Source organism: Schistocerca gregaria, chromosome X, assembly GCF_023897955.1.
Source record: "Schistocerca gregaria isolate iqSchGreg1 chromosome X, iqSchGreg1.2, whole genome shotgun sequence".
NCBI lineage: Eukaryota > Metazoa > Arthropoda > Insecta > Orthoptera > Acrididae > Schistocerca > Schistocerca gregaria.
In genome coordinates, this window is record NC_064931.1 from 162,171,759 (window position 1) to 162,178,890 (window position 7,132).

General features: G+C 43.6%; 1 pseudogene; it reads right to left on the reverse strand.

Moving 5' to 3' along the window:
* Nucleotides 1-813: 813 nt before the first annotated feature.
* On the reverse strand, nt 814-931 carry LOC126299884 (5S ribosomal RNA; annotated as a pseudogene).
* Between the last annotated feature and the right edge of the window lie 6,201 nt (nt 932-7,132).

Genomic DNA, 7,132 nt, shown 5'->3' on the forward strand with positions numbered 1-7,132 from the left:
GCCTGGAGGCAAAAGGAGAGAGAGAGAGAAAGTGAGGAAGAGAGGGAGAGTGAGTGTGTGGAAAGAGTAATTGTATGAGAGCAAACTTTACATGGTAAGGGGTCTTAAGGTTAGATGTTACATATATTATTTGCCTAAAGGTTGGGGTAATACATTGGTTAATGCTCGAAAATATGCAGATGGATATACAATTGGTGCCAGTAGTTGATGTACATATAGTTTCAAGCTGACAAGGGGTACAAGCTGTTAGTGTGATGAATTATCTGTAAATGAAATCAGTCTCTTGTACTCTCAGTAGGGTAATATTTTACAACAAGACATTTGTCATACAATAGTATTCAAAAAAAGTACGAATTAATTAGAAAATCTCTGCATCTGAACACACACAATGAGAAAACTATCACAACCATAAATCACTTGCCCTGCAATTAAACTGTTAGTACGAATCGTTGTCACAACTTTTTGCAAAGAGGCAGGGCTTCCATGAGGTCCGCATTTTGTGTCAGATAAGAAGACATCACTCTTTAGTCCAAGTGATATGTGTGGAGTGTGAGGACGCGACCTGCAGACGTAGGTACATTCTATTTGTTCTACACAACTAAGGCACTAAAAGCACTCCGCCTTCAGGCCACGAGTGACGGACCGGGACCATCCAACCGCCGTGTCATCCTCAAAGGAGGATGCAGATAGGAGGGGCATGGAATCAGTACACCGCTCTCCAGGTCTTTACCATGGTATTCTCGACCGAAGCCGCTACTATTCGGTCGATTAGCTCCTCAATTGGCATCACGAGGCTGAGTGCACCCCGATAAATGGCAACAGCACATGGCGGCCCGGATGGTCACCCAGCCAAGTGCCGGCCACACCCGACAGCGCTTGACTTCGGTGATCTCACGGGAACCGGTGTAGCCACTGCGGCAAGGCCGTTGCCTGTTCTACACAACTACCATATGTTATGAGTCTTACATTCCGTTTTGGAGGTTTTAACTCTTGAAATCCTTTATTGTAACGTAGTTCACATGCGTTTATTTGTTGTTTTCATTTCTGTACGTCTTCTCGCCTGCTCTCGCTATTCGTCGCATTTACTTGCGACGGTAATACGCTCATGTTCAGAAAACACAGAGAACTTTGACCGACTAAAGCTAGGACGTTCATATTCACAGGACATGTACATTAGTGTGTTCTGCTGAAATGATTAGCATTTTAATAACGTCGGTCCTCAGGTTTTAGGTCAACATGTATATCGCGGCGCAACTCCACCTATCGGTAAAATGTGGCTGTGGCTCTCTTTGTTCTATAAACCAGAGGTAATGCATCGGTGTAGCTTGAGCAGACGTGCAAGGTGCCTCGCACGAACCGTAACGTCAAACCAGTAGGTTTGAAACAGGTCGCATTGTTGGCATGAGAGAATGTGACGCTTCCATCCGCGAAATTGTTACTCGTGTGGGACGAAGTGTTTCGGCTGTGCGACGGGTGTATGCAGAATGCCACACAACACGACGAGATGGGTCATGTCGCGCCACTGAGACCACTCCCTGAGAAGATCATCCCAATAGCATTGCAGGACAGATCTGCGTCCTCCTTGGCTCTGGTGCAGCAGTGGAACAATGGAACACTTTGTACTCTAAAAGGGGAGACAGCCCGTCGCCGTTTGTTATGGCATGGGTTACGTTCGCCTATCTTTGACAAACGTGCAGAAACATGCTACATCCACATTTACATCTACATTGATACTCTGAAAATCACATTTAAGTGCCTGGCAGAGGGTTCATCGAACCACCTTCACAATTCTCTATTATTCCAATCTCGTATAGCGCGCGGTAAGAATGAACACCTATATCTTTCCGTACGAGCTCTGATTTCCCTTATTTTATCGTGATGATCGTTCCGCCCTATGTAGGTCGGTGTCAAAAAAATATTTTCGCATTCAGAGGAGAAAGATGGTGATTGGAATTTCGTGAGAAATTTCAGTCGCAACGAAAAACGCCTTTCTTTTTATGATGTCCAGCCCAAATCCTGTATCATTTCTGTGACACTCTCTCCCATATTTCGCGATAATACAAAACGTACTGCTTTTCTCTGAACTTTTTCGATGAATCCGTCAGTCCTATCTAGTAAAGATCCCAAACCGCGCAGCAGTATTCTAAAAGTGGACGGACAAGCGTAGTGTAGGCAGTCTCCTTAATACGTCTGTTACATTTTCTAAGTGTCCTGCCAATAAAAAGCAGCGTTTGGTTAGCCTTCCCCACAACATTTTCTGTGTGTTCTTTCCGATTTAAGTTGTTCGTAATTGTAATACCTAGGTATTTAGTTGAATTTACGGCTTTTAGATTAGACTGATTTATCGTGTAACCGAAGTTTAACGAGTTCCTTTTAGCACTCATGTGGATGTGCTCACACTTTTCGTTATCTAGGGTCAACTTCCACTTTTAGCACCATTCAGATATTTTTTCTAAATCGTTTTGCAGTTTGTTTTGATCTTCTGGTGACTACTAGTCGATAAATGACAACGTCATCTGCAAACAACCGAAGACGGCTGCTCAGATTGTCTTCCAAATCGTTGATATAGATAAGGATCAGCAAAGGGCTTATAACAATACCTTGGGGAACGCCTGAAATCTCTTCTGTTTTACTCGATGATTGTCCGTCGGTTACTACGAACTGTGACCTCTCTGACAGGAAATCGCAAATCCAGTCACATAACTGAGACGATATTCCGTAAGCACGCAATTTCACTACGAGCCGCTTGTGTGTTACAGTGTCAAAAGCCTTCCGGAAATCCAGGAATACGGAATCGATCTGAAAACCCTTGTCAATAGCACTCAGCACTTTATGTGAATAAAGAGTTAGTTGTGTTTCACAGGAACGATGTTTTCTAAACCCATGTTGACTGTGTGTCAATAGACCGTTTCCTTCGAGGTAATTCACAAGGTTCGAACACAATATATGTTGCAAAATCCTGCTGCATATCGACGTTAACGATATGGGCCTGTAATGTAGTAGATTACTCCTACTACCTTTCTTAAATATTGGTGTTGCTAGACGGTAATGGTGTATGAAACGACGTCACTGGGGACAGGAATGGCATCAGATAGTGTTTACGGACAACTGGAGATTCCCTAAATCGCTCCAGGCAAATGCTGGGATGGTTCCTTTCAAAGGGCACGGCCGACTTCCTTCCCCGTCCTTCCCTAATCCGATGAGACCGATGACCTCGCTGTCTGGTCTCCTTCCCCAAAACAACCAACCAACCAACTGGAGGTTCTGTTTGTTTGAAAATTATGGCCGCGGTTGGTTCGCCACTGACAGGGGGAGCGGCATCCCAGTGACTGTATTCGCACTAGTCGTACAGCACCAGTTCAAAGCCTTATGGTGTGCGGTGCTGTTGGGCACAACCACAAATCTCAGTCGGTGCATGTCCAGGGCACTGATAACCATTGTGACCTACGTGAATGGCATCCTGCGACAAGTAGTCATACCCTTTCTGCACAAAACCCCAGACGCCATTTTTCAGCATGACAATGCATGACCAGATGTTGCTGCACGAACACGTGCCTTCTTGGTGTCACAGGATGTCAGCCTTTTGCCCTGGTCGGCCAGATCACAAGACTTGTCGCCAATCGAAAGTGTGTGGGGTACTGCGAAAGGACAGGTGTGGTGTTGCGACACAATGCCGACCACCACAGGAGAACTTTGGAGCGAGGTGAATGCAGCATGGATGACTATACCACAGGACGCCATGAGCGCCATATATGCGTCGATAATATCACGCATGGAACAAGATATCAGCACCCATGGTGGATCCTGTGCCTACTAAGCAACGGGACACATGCGGAACTGAGGTGACTGAAATGCTAATCATTTCTGCACAACATACTAATGTACGTGTCCTGTGAATGTGAACGTCCCATCTCTAGTCGTTCAAGGTGTTCCGCTTTTTTGTGAATAGGAGTGTATATTCTTACCACATGACTCATATTATATAACCACTGTATAGTATGACAACTTTCAAGACTACAGAAGGAGAATAGACACGTCAGTCACCTGAAGGAACATTCATAATTCTATGATTTTTTTTTTCATGAGGGAGATTTGAACTCAGACGTACCCTTCTGCAGTCCAACACCGCGACCACACATACACGACGCCATGATTCCAGCAATTCGCTTGACGTTACTCATCTTGAACTTCGACTGTTCACTGTTTCTATTTAGCTTGTTTTTCCACACTTCAGCACATCTTCTCCCTGTTCTCATGCTTGATTTGTGCTTTAATTTTGAAGAGCTATCCGCTGGCCCATTTGACCACTAAATCTGAGGGGGATGCGATTGGGAGTTTCCATTGTCGATAACGCTGCATGCTAGGCGCTAGCAGTCAGAAGGGGCCAGGGCAGTGTTGTCGCTGTTCCGGTTATTCTCAGTGTTTTTTACTATCCTTGTTAACACATACCCAAAGCAAAAGCGGTATTTCAGATATCTGCTGGAACACCAGACAAACGCGGGTGACGACTCTTAGGAGAGACATTCTGTATACAAGGTGAATCACCTAAAACTTGCACCGCAGATACTTCAGAAATGGAACGTGCTATTAATATACGGTTTTCACAGAATGGATTGGTAGTCAGGGGCTCGTTCTCTTAGCCAATAAACAGATAATACTTAGAAAGTGTATTTTTGTTCAAACATACACTTTTTTAAATGGAAAAGGCCCACTGACATTAAAATACTAAGACTAGGGTAAATTAGGATTTCATTGGTGTTTGTTGCAGGATTCTAGTGCGGGTCATTTACGAGATATCGTATTGTGAAAGGTTTCCATACTGACACCTGTTTTTGCTATTCGATCTGCTTAGTCGCTGGATACGACGTTGTTATGTTTCCTTACAGTGTGCTTGTGTGTTCGTTGAGCTAGTCAATGTGTGACAATCCAAGCACTAGGTACTGAGTGGACGATGGACGTACCAGTGCAAAAAAATCCAATATGGTCATGGTGAATGGAGAGTGTAGAAAAATGCACTTCGTTCTTGTACAGTGTATGCAGCAAGATATCTCAGCAAATGTCAACCAACTCGGCAATTATTTCTCAACGCCTGGACAACGTAAAAGAAGGAAACAAGTGACGACAGAACAGGAGGAAACTAATGTTCTTTGTGCTGTTGCAGTTGTCGGCAGGTTAGCTCCCGCACAATTGCAAGAGGACGTGATCTGAGTCATGCATGTCTCCTACGAATTCTCCATCGACATAGTTTCCATCCCTGTCACATATTTCTCTATCAGGAGCTGCGTGGAAACTATTATGAGAGTTGTGTTCACTTCTGTACGTGGGTATGACAGGGTACTTCCGATGTATGGCGTATCTTCTTTAGTACTGAGGCCACATTTGCCAATAATGGTCATGTAAGCCGCCGAAACATGCACTACTGGTCTGTTGACAATCCCCACTGGCGTCCATGGAGAGTAAACGTTTGGTGTGGGATAGTGAATAATCAGCTCATAGATGGAACAAATTCTAAAGGTGGCAGGGGTAAAATACAGGGAGCGAAAGGCTATTTATAATTTGTACAGAAACCAGATGGCAGTAATAAGAGTCGAGGGGCATGAAAGGGAAGCAGTGGTTGGGAAAGGAGTGAGACAGGGTTGTAGCCTCTCCCCGATGTTATTCAATCTGTATATTGAGCAAGCAGTAAAGGAAACAAAAGAAAAATTTGGAGTTGGTATTAAAATTCATGGAGACGAAGTAAAAACTTTGAGGTTCGCCGATGACATTGTAATTCTGTCAGAGACGGCAAAGGACTTGGAAGAGCAGTTGAACGGAATGGACAATGTCTTGAAAGGAGGATATAAGATGAACATTAACAAAAGCAAAACGAGGATAATGGAATGTAGTCAAATTAAATCGGGTGATGCTGAGGGAATTAGATTAGGAAATGAGACACTTAAAGTAGTAAAGGAGTTTTGCTATTTAGGAAGTAAAATAACTGATGATGGTCGAAGTAGAGAGGATATAAAATGTACTGGCAATGGCAAAGAAAGCGTTTCTGAAGAAGAGAAATTTGTTAACATCGAATATAGATTTATGTATCAGGAAGTCGTTTCTGAAAGTATTTGTTTGGAGTGTAGCCATGTATGGAAGTGAAACATGGACGATTACTAGTTTGGACAAGAAGAGAATAGAAGCTTTCGTAATGTGGTGCTACAGAAGAATACTGAAGATAAGGTGGATAGATCACGTAACTAATGAGGAGGTATTGAATAGGATTGGGGAGAAGAGAAGTTTGTGGCACAACTTGACTAGAAGAAGGGATCGGTTGGTAGGACATGTTTTGAGGCATCAAGGGATCACAAATTTAGCATTGGAGGGCAGCGTGGAGGGTAAAAATCGTAGAGGGAGACCGAGAGATGAGTACACTAAGCAGATTCAGAAGGATGTAGGTTGCAGTAGGTACTGGAAGATGAAGCAGCTTGCACAGGATAGAGTAGCATGGAGAGCTGCATCAAACCAGTCTCAGGACTGAAGACAACAACAACAACAACAGATGGAACACTGAACAAATACAAATACCGTAGTTCACTAGCAGACCATCTTCTACGGTTGCTAGAGGACATTAAACTGGAGACTAGAAGGAACATGTGGTGCCAATATGAAGGCTGTCCAGTCCGTAGTGCATGAAGTACTACACCATGTCTTCACATCTTCGCTGATATGCTAGCAAGTGTGCAGCAGTCATTGCATGCTAGACTGGAAGCATGTATTGCTGCTGCCGGCAGTCATTCTGAATACAACGTGTGTTGGTCAGATGTCTCATTACTGCTCAGGATCCACACATCTCGTTTATGAACTTACGTTGTTCTTTAGTTCATGCTACCACAGGTATTTTACAATTGTAGGCGTGGGTGGTTTTCAAAATACAATACCTCGCAAACGACTCACACTGGAATCCTGCAATAAACACTGCTGACATTCAGATTTACCCTGCGTTTAGTTTGTGGATGTCAATAGGCAATGTTATATTTAAAAAGTGTATGATTGAACAAAAAATACACTTCCTAAGTGTTATTGCAGTCTGTTGATTGGCTAACAAAAATGGTTCAAATGGCTCTGAGCACTAAGGGGCTTAACATCTGTGGTCATC